This window comes from Crocodylus porosus, unplaced genomic scaffold (genome assembly GCF_001723895.1).
Source record: "Crocodylus porosus isolate Cpor-Errol unplaced genomic scaffold, CroPor_comp1, whole genome shotgun sequence".
NCBI lineage: Eukaryota > Metazoa > Chordata > Crocodylia > Crocodylidae > Crocodylus > Crocodylus porosus.
The window spans coordinates 7,589,788-7,605,147 of NW_017728911.1; the positions used below are offsets into that span (position 1 = coordinate 7,589,788).

The 15,360-nt window shown below is 42.1% G+C and overlaps 1 long non-coding RNA gene across 1 annotated transcript in view; it reads right to left on the bottom strand.

Annotated features, from left to right (window-relative positions):
- Window positions 1–10,402, bottom strand: part of LOC109308908 — a 33,155-nt gene extending 22,753 nt beyond the window's left edge. The window contains exon 1 of the long non-coding RNA XR_002100733.1: window positions 10,211–10,402. This is a non-coding gene — a long non-coding RNA (uncharacterized LOC109308908). The remainder of the gene's footprint in view (window positions 1–10,210) is intronic.
- Window positions 10,403–15,360: the final 4,958 nt, after the last annotated feature.

Below are 15,360 nucleotides of genomic sequence, written 5' to 3' on the forward strand. Positions count from 1 at the left end.
ACCCGCAACAAACCCGTGCTGGCTATCCCTTAGGATGTTAGCCTGGGCCAGTCCATCAAGGATGGCCTCCTTAATAAACTTTTCTAAGATCTCTTTGCAAGAGGCTGTAATACATTCCCATTTTTTAAATATAATAAAGAGCAAATTACAGTGCAATAAGCTAAACTTTTGCCTTACAGCATTAATTACTAAGGATGGCAGAGGGGAATGAGCACTGTCCTAATATAAGCTCAGGTTCTGTCACCAGAGTATCCCCTAGTCATGGCTTCCCAAACCATGAGGCAGAGTCTTTTTCTACTTATAACAGGAACAAAATGGCAGGAATGCTGCATGGTGCATACAGTTCGACTGTTTAGTACATTTACTGTCTGTGTTCCATTCTTGTTGTTTTAATGCATTGAGCAAAGGGGAACCTGAAAAATTGTTGAACAATTCGGTACATGCTGTCAAACATACTTCCAAACAAATGGTGCAGTTTCAGTCAGTGGGTAGACACAGAATAAACCTCTGTCAGTATGTCTCACAATTTCTATTCTAGTGCCATTCAAGAGTCTCACTTGGGATCTGGGTCCTAGTTGGGTAGATGGTGAATGTGTAGGTTTCTCTGCTTTTTTTGCTTTCACATATATTTGCAAATGGGTGCAAGCAAATCAATGCACACATCTAAACTACCTGATTGCACCTGAATCTGTCTACTGCATATCCTCATTTCCACTAGTGATAGTTTGGGGACATGTCTATGTTGAATTATGAATTCCATGTTGTTTTATGAACTTCATTTATGACTATAACCTTCATTGTGGATTAAAACATCCATTTTGTCTCTCAGACTTTACATCTCCTAGTAGACAGATTCAGTCTGAGGAGCTTTAATAAAGCCATCAAGGGCCATCGACAACAAAGGGCTCTTCTCTACTAGAACAAGAGGGATTCCACCAGCAGTGGCTCTGACTTTAAATGGGTCCACCTATATACAAACCTGTCTCTACAGATTGGACTGGAATCCCCTGGTCTAAGCACAATGCTGGAATTGTAGTGGCCTAGCCTACAGGCTAATAAAAGGAGAAATGTTACTTAGGGGGAAAGTTATTCAACCATAAGACATGAGCAAGGAAGCAGAAAAAGATTGTCTAAGGCTTTAGATCAAACCTTGGACTCACAGTGATGGTGTGACCAAGCCCAGGAAACTGCATTCAAGAGCTTGTTTCTCAGAGATGTGTACTCATTTTTGCTTTAAGATAAAGAAAATAAATTCCTTTGCTAAGCCTGTATGCCTTGCTTTACTGCCCCATTGACCCTGATGGGTATGACTGAGAAACCAGAGATCCCACAGCATCTGTCTAAGCAGCTGAGGTTAGGGAGGGCTGTAGCACTGATTCCAGGGTCTAGGCATCTATACTATGGGGTCAACACTGTGTAAGAGGGTGCCAGACATGGATGTGTACTTGGGAGCATGTCTGAGAGAACCCATGATAGAAACTGTGGCCAGTCAGTACCCAAACAATGGAAATCATAAACATGGGATTCAGAGGACAGATGCAACCACAACAGACTAGCATCCATGCAAAAGGGAGAGGACCAAAGTGTGACACCCACAATCATTCTTGTCTACTGTCATTCATGTGAGAAGTTTCTGGGCATGAAAGAGAATACCCTGATAAAGGTTTTGCATCCTATTTCACAAACACTGTTTGTCACTGGGAAGGTGGCTGATCATCACCGCCTAACATCTAAACATTTGTACTATCTAATTATAAGTTTGTAAGCTGAAGAATATACAAGCCACCAACACAGTCAGGGTGAACCATAAACATAAAAACTCTTCGTGACTCACTGATGTTAAATCAGATTTGCATTCCACTAATAGACTTTGACTTTGGTTATAGTTGGACAGTTCGTAGCTCCACAATAACCTTTAGCGTATTGCCCATACGGTATTGTTATTATAATGATTGTGACAACCAGGCTTGCTGCTGGCCAAAGATTTAGAATTCTGTCCTATTTAACAGTCAAAAAGGCTGAGTCTACCATGTTTGCTCCCATGGAGTAGCATGGTACTCCACCAGTAATCACAAAATAAGGCTTTACTCACTCAGGAGTGACTGAATAGAACCCACAATGAGTAAGGCATCACTCCATCCTTGCCTGGAAGCTTTCCTGTGTCTTTACCATGCAGTTGGTCCAATAAAAGATAGCACTCACAAAAATTCTTGCTTCTCACATATCTCCTGGACCATCTCAGCAACAACATCACCTCAACACTACCGCACATCTTACATGGTATGTCTGTCCTGACAAAACATTTGTTTGGCATATTGGATGTCTAGCACATAGGAAAGTGGAGCCACCCAATTTAGCCAAGCTCCCTATGGCCTTCTAAACTTAGTGAAAGGCATGTTAACATGGTGGACTTGATGCAGGTAGAAATTAAGAGAAAAGGTAAGAATGGGAAAAGAGGAGTAAAGGGGGAAACTGTGGAGGAAGAGGAACATAATGGGCTCATCTACATGTGCATTAGTGTGCTGTAATTACAGCACATTCAATCTAGTACCTGTAATAACAGGTACTAAGTGTTTTATAATCAGTGCTACTGTGCAGTAGTGCCAGTGCATGTCTTTTACATGATGCTAATGCACAGTAAACTAATTCTACTGCACATTAGCACAGTTTTCACCATTATACAGTAGAATTAGTCTATTGGACTTTTAGCATCTTGTGTAGATGCACCCAATGAAAAGGCAAGAACAGACTGAACATCCAGTTAAGGCTGGCACCCAAATAATACCAATGGAATAACATTTGCAGTAAAAGACATTTCAGAGTGAGCCAAGAATGCTTGGTGCCCTGCAGGATTTAAGGATAATGCTTTGGGCTCTGTTCTTGTATTAAAAAAGGTTCTCCCTCCTTTCAACAACTAATCAGTTGGGAAAGAAGGTCTAAGCCATAGTATGATAATTCTGAATGTGTACACAACTCAGAATATGAACAGCAAGTCAGTTAGGGCTCATCTTGGGAGTTACTTTGGTTTTCAGTGTATTTGGGGCTTGGACAGTATATCTAAGACAGTGTGTTGCTGCTGCAGCAGTCTAGTAGCAAAGCAGCAGAAATAACACTCAGGTTTGAGAATAGATTAAAACCTTTCATTGTTTTGGCCTTAGGCCCTAACAGCAGTAGAAAGGGGAAGGTCATTTATTCATGATATGACTTCTTGCTCTGGAGCAACTCCGCTTGACTGATTCTTTGTAGTCTCTAGACACCATGTGGCATTGTAGCAGCTGACAAGTCAGACAGGCATTGTGTGTGTGCAGAAAGAGTGAGAAAGTGCTGAAAACATTTATTTTACAATTTACCATCTTGCCTACAAACCTCTATACTGGAGCAATTTTTTAATTCCTTGGTACTGCCCTCAGGTCAGTGGTCTCACTTCGGAGGACAAAAAAAATCAATATTTGAACTATTATACTATCAGAAAAATCACACCTTTTCTGTACAAGCTGATATAACTGGAATCAAACACTTCATTCCTTATCTGAATATTGTATTTATAGTAAAACACTACACTTTAAAAGATACCTTAATCTTAAAAAGAAATCACTCTTTTCCCTGGTGTTTTAATTATTCAAACAACATTCCAGTTTAGTGTAATGAAAGGAGTTAGAGGAAAACATGTATATATTCTTATGAGATGTGTTCAGTTGCCCTTTGTCTCCCAGTTCTGCAGCTTTGTCCATTTAGAAGACGCTGGCTCTAGGGCAGTGATTCTCAACCAATATCCCATACACCTTGGGGTACTTTGAGCTCCTTCCAAGGGTGTCCCGTGGTGCCACACAATATTATCACGGTTACATGTATAAATATAATTCACTAGGTAAACCCAGAGATTTCAAATAGGAATTCATAATGTTAAAATCCTTCTGACCTGTTGTGGTTTTTCTGAGTTCTTTGCAACAGAAGAATTGCTTTAGTACTTTTCTGTAGTAAAGAAATTAGTCAAAAACTAAGATCTGGCATTTTCAAAGGGACTATCCAGGGTTGCCTTGAGTCTGAAAAGGTTGAGAATCACTGCTCTAGGGTAAGTCCCAGTGACTCTGACTTTCACCCTTCAGGTCCAGCTGCAGGCTCAGCTTTCCAGGTTGTAACTTTCACACCCACATGGCAGAAGAGAAAATTATGTAAAAAAAACCCAGAAATCTGGTTGAACAGCCACGAAAAACAGTAAGGTGATGTAGGGCAGGTAGGTTACCTGAAACTATTTTTAGTTTAAACTGACTTATTAAGCTGACTGTATCTCCCTAATGTAAGTATTCACAAGGACAGTGTTTGGATAGATGATTAAGAACATTAACACTTACTTTTAAAATACATGTAGACTGGGTTTGATAAAGAGAAAGGAGTTTGGCAGCACAATTTCAGTAATTACTGTTATTGCACCATATTCACAGAAAAGGTGTTGAGAGAATCAGCTTTAGGTTATACAGGAGAAGAAAATTTAAAAAGACAGGAGCTGTCCCATTTTAACACTTCCAAATAAACAATGTGGCAGAAGTACAACTCTTCAACCCATAATCTAGTCTGTTTTGCTCCTCTGGGAATCTCTTGTGTGTCATTTGGAACTGTATTGTCGAGATCTGCTCATAAAGGAACAGATGTACCATTGTATCAATATCTGCTATCTTGTCGTTCATAAAACACACACAGATGGATGCAACATCCATTTCTCTTTTATAGATGTAATTTTCTCCCTCTTCTCCCAAACCTACAGAATTCTACATACCCAAATATAAGAGAAATGCATTTTCACATAACTTGATTTGCTTTGATTTAGAATATCATGAAAATTGGATCAATTCATATCATTTCCATTAAGTTCATATCATTAAATACAAGAGCAAAACAAATACATAAATACATTTTTCCATTAATTTAAGGGGAAGCCATGAAGAAATAAGCTTCAAAATGCAGCCAGAATGGGAAGATACATTCAAAGGACAAGGGTAGGTAGATAGTCATATCACTTTCAATGTTCAAGAAGCCTTTTAGAAGCAATGATTCTTCATGAAGAGTTGGTTTCAATCCATACTACTAAAAAACATTAGTCTTCAAGAAGAAGATCTGTAAATAAACTTAAATAACCTACAATCTTTAGTCATTATTTTCTCTACTGAAGTTGGTGTTGAAAGTCTAGTGAAGAGGGGCATAGACAGAAATAGGCCTTCAAATGTACAGAAGAGTACAGTTCACTCACAGTGACACACTTCTGTCACTATTCTAGAAAAGTCTAAATGGGTGATTCTCAACCAGGGTCCTACAGCACCCTGAGGTGTCTTGAGATTTTTTTTCAGGGGTGCCATGCAGTGTTAGCACTGTTAGATGTGTAATTATGATTCACAAGATAAACCCAGAGATTTTAAATAGGAATTTTATAGCATTAAAAACATTGTGACCTGTTGTAGTTTTTCTGAGTTTTTTATATGAGAAAAATTGCTCTAGTACTTTTTTCTATAGTGTAAAAAAAAAAAAGGGTGAAAACTGAAATCTGGCATTTCCAAGGGGTGCTCTGAGTCTAACAAGATGTGTCTTGAGTCTAGCATGGTTGAGAAGCAGTGATCTAAAATCATGGCTTCCTTGTTTGTAAAATTACTACTTCTAGTCATCTCTCAGTGTTTATCTGCATCTCTGGGACCACAATGACAGCCTGTAATTTACTTAATGGCAGTTAATTAAGTGCTCATTAATGCTCATTTTAAAGACAGCTCTATCATTATCATTATCATGAATAACTGCTGTTAGCAACTGCAAATAGAGTAGTTCTGAGCATGGGGAGATCAAAGAAAAATAAGCCAGCCTGTAGGTCCAGTAATGCTATATTTAATTATCTCTACAGTGAATAGTACAGTGAACCAAAAACCATTAAATACTTCAATTCTTGCTATATATTTAAGTTCATATAGCTCATTCAATTACATTATTTATCTCTCTGCTATTTTTCCTACACAAAGCTGTTAGAGGATAGGAGCAGAAAGATATTTTAGCAGTCAAGAGTCCCATCCATTGGCACTTTCCAATGCGCTTGATTTAGAAGTGTTGTTAATATGTTGATGCATCCCTTTCTGACATTTTACTCTTTTTTCTCTCTCTTACTCTCTTACCATGCTAGTTTTAAGACCAGCTGTAATGATCTCATCTGGAGATGAGTTTATACACACTAAAAAATAGGATCAGATTTTCTCATCCTTACTTAGAATGTGTCATACCCATTTCCTTAAGTAGACTACTGAGTTCAGCTGGACCACTCCAGGAAGAATGAATCACTCCATGTGAGGAAGAGAAGCAGAGCTAGCCCAGACTTATCATCATGATTGGAATAACAACATGGCACTAAGGACCCCAGCTATGGACCATGTGCCAGGCACTGTAGAAGGTCAGAACAAAAAATGGTGCCTGTCCCAAAGAGCTTACAACAAGACAAGGGAACATACAGATACAGCCAGACAGCACAAGGAGGCAATGATACATCACTAGCCAGCAGGATGGGTAATGTCTCAGTATGCCAGCAGCACAGATCACAGTTAAGATTTCTGTAGCTATTCTGGCAATGGAGAGTTTTGAGGAGGGAAATGAAGGAATCAGTTAAGTGGTTCTGAGGATGTTTATGAGGAGTTCCTCCTCCCAAGCACGAGGACTACACAAGAAGAAGCACAAAAGGGCTTGTTGGAACATTTGACAGGTGGGAAGAGTGGCAGCTGACACTGTGGGCTGATACAAAGCAGGGGTCAATATTTTGATAACACAAGAGATGGCAGGTAGGAACAGGCTGTGGAGGACCTCTGAGAAAAACGGTAAGCAGCTGATGTTTGATTTGATAGAGACCAGGAAGCAAGTTAAAGGATGCACACAGAGGGGTAACATGTCCGCAGCAATGGGTTAGGAGAAAAATTGTAGCAGCACATTTTGATAGATGTCATGTCAGCTGCATTTGTCAAGGTCAAAAAGAAAAGGATGCTACAGTCAGAGAGACATGAGATGACATCCTAGAAGTGATGCTTAGTTCTGTGGGTGGCCAGGAAAGGTTGAACTTAGACTTGTTAAACAGAAAGAAGCTGTAAAATGTTGACATTGCCTGTTGTAGAGCTCTAGATAAGAAGATCTAGGGAAAAGTCTGTGTTGTCTAATACAACAGAAGTATAAAAGAAAAGCACGACAGTTATACTGCAATGTGGGGGTATGTCTACTCAAGTGTAAAAGGACAGCATTAGACATAGTCCCATCCTCCTTCTGAGCAAGATTAAAATGGATGACTTTGGGAGAAGTCCATGAAATGTTTGTGCAGATAATCACAGTTTGTAATTCTAAATATGTTCTTATTTTACTGTCCTTTATATAAATGGTTTTGATGTGTTTTTATAGTTGTGTTAGTAACGAAGAAATGAATAAAAACCTCTGTGTTGTGGATGATGCCTAGTAACAGGCCTCAGCAATATGGAGATTCGTGGGGTGTCCAGTATTGCTCCAGGACCATGCAGTCAATGTAACAGCTAATGTGTGCCCCCAAGTGGCAGCTCCTTCTCCCCCTTTAATGCAGTTAGGAGGTACGCTTGTCTGTTGTAGCCAGATTAGTTGATTGCTGATGACAGGAAGAGAAGTGAAGCTAGTGGTTGGACAAGTCTGTAGCGTCAGTGTAAAAGTAATGTTTCCAGAGGTGAAGCCTTCATTCAACATTGTTGTTTTTCAGATATGAGTGATTTAAAAAAGTCATTTTTTAAGGCAGCATTCACCGAAAACCACAGATAATGGGCCTGCTGTCTTAACTTCACATTAGTTTCTATTGATGTACATTGCAATAGTATTCATATTTTAAGTCTCTTAATGTTAATGTGCTTCTGATTAAATCACATTAAATGATCCACGTGTCTTAATTAGTGTATGTAGAATGAGGAACTCATTTTCACAGGGGGAGGGAGTCTATGCCTACTCCCCAAAATTCAGGACTGCAACTGCTCTTGCACAGCAGCAACCTTTTTGTAGCAAGGATTTCTCATCTCTTTCCTCAGACACATTGTGCTAAGTGGGGTAAAGAGGATCTAGTGACAAAAGTCAGAAGCAAAATCAGGATAGCAACTTGCACCAACCTAAATGGGTAGTAGAGAACACACTCCCCGCCCTTCTACTTACGTATGCTAAGCACTGAGAGAAACTGGGGTTCCTAAAGCACTCTCTCAGCCCGTGCTCCTCTGTATGTTGTTATTTCACTCTGCTCTGCCATCCTACATAGAGCTCTCCACAAATTTCAAGAGACAAAACAACACCTTCCACCAAGAGAAAAGGAAAAAAGAAAGGCATAGCAACCTTGAAAGTAATCCAAGGAAAAACATTGCACGTACACTTTTCGACTGAGTGTAACACTGAGAAGACTCAGATTTGCATGTAGTGTATATCCCGTACCCAACTCCACACTTTGCCCATCAACTGCCTCCCAGATAGGATTTACCAGTCAAAAAAGTCCAGTTATATTTCCAGCATTTTGCAGAAAAGTTAGTCACTGAAGCATTTGGAAAGATAGAACAGTGCATTTTCCAAGAGATTTCATTCCTTCCAGGGCACAGCTCACTGTTGCCCTCCCAGGCTTCTCTCCTGGAAGACTCACCTTAGATCTTGTTACAGTGTCTTAATGTGGATGTGACTTGAAAAGAAAGCAGTGACACAATTTGTGCAAAAAATAAATCAACAACTACCACTACTGTTTGGTCAGACACCTACAGGAAAAGCAGGGTACAAAATGGCAATTCAAGGAAAAGTATCTTTGCTCAACAAGATTGCATTTTTTTTAAGGGGTTATGCACTGCAAAATACCCATAGCCATATTCTCTCCACTAACAAATGAGTTTTCCCCCTCTACTTTGAGCAGGAAATTTGGTCCTCCAATTCAAGATCTTGGCCTGTAACAGATTAGCCCAGAGTAAAAACTGAAACGTCTCTGATGAGTACGAAGGCAAAACTTGCCCCTTTGTAAATCAGTACTGTGTCTGAAGTTGCCTCAATGTCTTTTGACTTGAAAAAGTAAGTAATCTGCACCCACTGGGTCAGACTCTGCTCTTGTTTATAGTAATGTTAACCTAGAATAACCTGCCATGTGCTGCAGAATAGCTACATGGCAGTATTGGCTCCCCATGCTGTGCCATAATATGGGAACTGGGCATGCTGGAGTCCAGGAACTTGCAAAGATAAAGGCTCACAGAGCATAGGGGGAAATAGCTGGCCACGTTGCTGTTGCCTAACTCTTAGTAGTTGAAGATAAATGACTTAGCAACATGAGACTGAAGCCATGAAGCATGTCCAGCCAGATGAAGATCACCTCCCTAGGCCCACTTTGGGCTTTAGTGCATTATGTCCCTTCTATTGGGCATAGCTCCAGTCCTTATGAAGAAGTGACCTGGAACAAAAGCAGTGGAAGGAAATAAGAACTGCCTGGCATTGTTTTTTAAACGGGGAACCTGTCTTTTCCCCAACATTGCAAGTAATTACAATTCTAAGCATGTGTTGGAAAAGCTGCTTTTCAAAATCTAAAACTGCTGCATATGATCACATGCCAAGTCTCCCCACTAATGCATGACTGGGCATCTGCACTGTCTCGAGAATGACAGTCATCTCCAAGGGCCAAATCCTGACAAGGGCCAAATCCCCTCAATACTTCAGTGAGAAGTTTCCAAAATAGGAACTGCGAATCTGGACCCACAATAAAGAGCCACCACATTTTAATTGAAAAATTGGTCTATATGGAGTTCCCTATACGCAACCCCTAAAACCTGTTCTTTGGGATCTGAGCAATCTTTTGCATTGTTAATAGAAGTTGCATCCACTCTTACCACCAGCTCTTGTTACTGAGGTTCTGCTCCAACAACACGTTTATGTGCACGTTTCAGACTCCATTGACTACATGGGCCTGCTCCCCTATTTAGTACATGCTTAAGTGCTTTAGGCAGTTTTCATGTAGCTGTTCCAATAGCATAGAAAGATCAAAGCAAAAAAAGACAACCAGACCCAGCAAATACCCTCATATCTTTAATTCAAACATTAGACACTGACAGCTTAAATCCCCACTTATGACCATTTCCCACTTCTCCCCACAGTTGTTCAGAACCAAGTTATTTTAATCAAAACAGCGGCTGGTTTCCTTTCTAAATCTATCAATACTGGCAAAAGTTGGACTCACATTTTCTAGCAGTGGTTGATCAGTGGATTCTGTACTGCAGCACTACTCAGACATTTTCGCTATCATGCTGAAAACCTCTTTCTGGTGGTTAAATGCGTGCAGTCTAGCTTCATTTATACAACCAACAGTAGAGTTGCATCAGTGCTGCATTATGGGAATAGCTTTCCTACTGTAGACAGAACTTCTTCCTGGATTCATCCACTGATGTCATTCAGGTTTGGAACCTCCTAGCCATTTCTGGGACATCTAGACATCAGTCATTTCTGTGGCATTGCAAACATCACCATTGCTCCTGCAGTAAGATCTGAGTGGTGAATAGTCCTTGTTCTGGTTGCTCTGCTCAGCTGCAAATTTCTTCCTAAACACAGAGAAGAAAGTAACTTCTGTTTGCAAAAGATCTCTCTTGTTCCATGTGCACTTCCAATTCAGGCACACCCCTTGTATATTCAGTAAAAGATTCCCCCATGTGATGAGCACACAGAATCAGACCCATCTCCACAAAGATGGTAAGGGAATTAGGACATGGATTAAGGCTAGCAAATGGGGTTTAGTGCCTTTGTCAGGCTTGATGGTATGTGGCAAGGGTCTTAAAGGTCATTTTGCATTTCTGATCTCAGATATTTTGGAGCCAACGGGTCATGGTTTTCATGCAGAACCAGCCCTAGGCTAAGATGTTGCCCAGTTAGCTGGGTGACAATTGCAAATGTAGCATTAAAATTTCTGCTGAGTGCAGTTTCACATGCATACACTTTTCCTTTCTAATGAATCCAGAAGGACATGAAGTTCAAGTGCCATGTCAGAAATTCCAGCTTACACTTTTCAGACCACTGCATGAATATGTTTGTTGGGTTCTCCCAAATCACCTCTTTGTTCTTGAGAAAAGAGTTGTATAATAGATTAGCAGCTGGTAGCAGCAGTACCAGCATACCACAGGACAGGGTGTCCTGGCTTACTCAGCCCACCCACAAGGCAGAGATAGTTAATAATATTGCAAGACATGGATTTTCCAGCCCCATTTGGTAGATCTGAAATCCCATTAGGAGGAATATCTAGATTTTAAGGGTATATCTAGGCTAAACCTCCAAACTAGCCAGTTTCCCATGACTAGCCTAGAGTACCTGGTAGCTCCCTCATATACTAACTAAAATGCTGGAGGAGCCTTCCCACTAGGCTCTCGTTGCTCATTAAGAGCATACAAATTTCACTGAAGTCATGCTTTGGGGTGTTTTGTGCTGCTGGCCAGAGTACCCCATTCACAAGGGTTGATCCAAGGCCCAGTGAAGTTAATGGGACTCTTTCCCAGATTTATGTGGCTCTGGATCAGGCCTGTAGCGTTCAGGGACACAGAAGATAGTTGTTCCGTATGCAAGGGTTGCTTCTTCTAATTCCTCTTATTCCTGATGTACCCATATGAGGTACCCATGCTCCCAGTGTGTGGCTATCCCCTTCTTACAGGTCAGGATTTGTATTACTGTAATTTTGCACAGCCAAAAGCAAAAAGCTATAGCCACCACCATATTGGAGATCACTGAAATGGCCCTGGCAAGGAACTTCTAGCAGCAGGTGGAGGGGTAGGCTGGGGGGGTGGGCAGAAGGGCAGGTGTACAACAACATACTAACTTGCAGCATTTAAGACACAGATGCAGCACAGCACTTACGCGCACACTTGAGACATAAGTGTATGCTTTGCCAAACAAGGATGATTGTTTAACTGGGGTTTTTAAGTGAGATACCCATCTCCATGGTCATACAACAATTATATAATCACATATTATTTTTATATTAAGCAAACAGTTCCTCTGTGCTGATGTGCTGTACTTGATCCTACTTCTCCTGAAATCAATAATGGGAGTTTTGCTGATGATGATTTTCCTAGGAGCTAGAACAGGCACTGCATTGGCATTTATCCTCCAAGGTAGCTCCAGTGTGCAAGGGTACTACTGGATGTGTGAGCCAGGCAAGAAAACTGGAAAAGAATGAGCCTCTCACTCCAGGACAAGGACATGGATGAAGTTGTCTGGTAAAGGCATCAAAGCAAACAGCATGAATGAGACAGTGTTGACAGAGACAGAAGTGGCATTGAAGACTGCAATAATAAAGCAGTCTGGGGTGGGGGGTAACACAAAGATAAGTGGCAAAGGAATGGACCAACTAAGCCAAGTGCATGTCCTTATGCTCAGCCTGCTAGCAGCCATAAAATGGAAACTGGGTATCAAGGCTCCAAGGAGTCTGTTTACTTTAGAAATAAGCAGTGTTGCTATGGAAAATGGAGGACCAGGAATTTACCAAACAATAAAAGGAGACTTTTAATAGTGTCTGGGCTAATTACTATTGCCTAATTTTGTGCCCACTGCCAATTAATGAAGGGTCCATTCTAAGTTTTCAATAAATCCTCACGTATATGTCTTGGGGAGCTAAAGGGCTGTGCCCTTTGAACCAGGGTCTGTCACAGCTCTGTACACAAAAAGCCTGCTGGAGTCAGTGTGATGCTGTGTTTTTGGGGGCTGATTCTGCTCCACTCTCAAGATGCTTTATGCTAATCCAGTGACATGAAACAGATGGGAGAGCAGTTGAACCAGTTACCTGGGACTCGCTCTCATGGGATGGAATTCCTAAGTGGCACAGAGCTAGTGTAACTACTCTTATATTAAGGTCGAGCTACAGCACCCATGGGCTGCATACGTGGCATGAAATCTCCTTTGTTCCTTCTCCTATTCATGGACTGTGTACAGGTTGGCCAAACAAAGCATTTGGCCCAAGCGTCTGCAAGATTGCCCACCCTTAGTACTTCACATGATCTAGTGCTTTGTTAGCCATTTTTCTGCAGAAATGAACATGTTATTTTGTCCTTCTTGCCACTACCCATCCCACCATTGCATGATCAGTGTGCACAGGTGGTCCTCTAGGTAAGGTAATGAATTTGGAGTCCTAGGTTTTCACCCCCTCTCTGCTGCAGGCTTTCTTTGTGACCATGGGCAACTTATGGAAACTCTCAGTTCCCCCCCATTTATAAAATGGGGATACCATTTTACTTGACAGGATGCTGTGTGGGGAATTTTGTTAATATTTGTGGAGTGCCCAGATAGGATGGTGATGGCCACTGCAAAAATTACTATAAATACATACTTGCATATGCAGGATGTAACAAGGAGCCTGGATCTCCTGTTACTTCAAGGGAGAGACTGCAACAGAAAGAGCCCCAGACAGTTGAACAGGAGTTAGCTGCAGAAAAGAAGGCATCAAGGAAGCAAATGCAGCCTAGATGCAGTAAGATGCCCTTAAGGTGAGGGGACATACCTGCAGCTGGTCAGGAGAACACCTATCCAAAAGGGGGAGGAACCCAGGGGATATAAGCCTGGGTTCCTGAGGCAGAGGGGCAGTATAACCCTGAACTCTGTTGAGAGAGGAACTCCTACCAGTTCAGGTTGGTGGGGAGTGGGAGCTGCAGGTCATGGCAGGTACTCCCGGGGCTGAGAGTGCCAGAGCCTGAGCCCAGAGGAGACAACATAGCACCCAGGGGCCAAGAGGGCTGAAACTAGAAAGGCCAGGCCAGATCCAGTGGGCTGAGTCAACAGTCAGAGTAACCAGTAGGTTAAGGCTAAGAAGGCTGAAGCCTATATAGAAGTCAAACTGTGACCAAGTGACACTTGCAAGGCATGGGCATGGCTATGGGGGCAGCAGGTGTCCATGATTGAGACCCCTAAAGCTTATATAAGGGCCATTCAAGCCACAGGTGGTGACCATTGGCACCAGTAGGTCCACTGGGGTATGGGAGACACCTGTGGAGAACTGCATGGTTTTAGAATAGTGGGCAGACCACCCAGTGACAAGAGATCTGTCAGGTTAGGCAAACACCAGTGAGGGCAGCCTGAGGAAGCCTTCCAATTAATACTGAGGAAACATCTAGGTGTGGCAGGTGAGATACACAGTGAAGGATAAATAGAGGACCCAAAATGTGGGCAGAATTAAGGTGGCCTTAGGGGGTGCCATAGCCACCCTGAGGTCCATCCTGCTGCAGGGGGCAATTCACTTACCCCTGCAGCATCAAGTACAGGCCACAGTCGGGAGACTAAATAGAGCAATAATACAATTTGGAAAAGGAGTGATTTGGCAACTATGTTCATGTCTTCATACAGTTTCTGGCTATAGCTTCTATAACAACGTACTACTTACTGACAGAGAAAGTAGTTTCCCTTTATCTCAAGAATTACAGGACTTTGTTTTTGGTGCAGAAGGTCTTAGTTGGAAATCTGGCTGATTATCATGCGCATGTGAAGATGTCAGATGTGAACTGGCTAAGTTTGCAGATAACAGCAAGTTATGGGGAAGTGTGGTCACTCTAGAGGATAGGCTGGCAATTCAGGCCAACCTAGACAGGCTCACAAGGTGGGTGGATCAAAACCTGCTGATATTCAACATGGAAAAATGCAGAGTGCTCCACCTCAGAAGAAAAAACCCACATCATAGTTATAGGCTATAGTGCTACACTCACTACCACCATGACTGAAAAAGACTTGGGCATCATGATTGACCACAAATCGAACATGAGCCACCTATGTGATGCCACAACTGGCAAAGCAAATAAAACTCTGGCTTGCATCTACCGATGCATCTCAATCAAAACCCAAAAAGTCAACCTTTTGCTTTACTTGGCCTTGGTGAGGCTGCAGCTGGAGTACTACATCCAGTTCTGGGCTCTACATTTTAGAAAGGATATGGAGAAGCTTGAGGGAGTCCAGAGGAGAGCCACATGCATGATAAGAGGCCTTATGAGGAAAGGCTGAGAGGCATGGGACTCTTTAGCCTGGAGAAGGCTCAGGGGTGACTTGGTGGCAGCCTGTAAGTATATCAGGGGTGTGCATCAGAAGCTAGGAGAACATCTGTTCACGAGGGCACCCCAAGAGAAGACAAGGTGTAATGGTCACAAACTGCTGGAAGACTGTTGTGAGGGAGCGGGGCCTAGGGGCGGCCGTGAACTCCCTAGCGCCCCTACCATCACGTTAGGGTGAACGTAGCACCCTCAGAATCTCGCCCGCCACGACTTTGATGACCAATAAGTAATATGGGAGGCTGCCTGTTTCCCTAGTGGACAGTACTGATGTTCCGGTCCCTACTCCAGAATGGGGTATCTATATGCGCCCTGCCTTAAG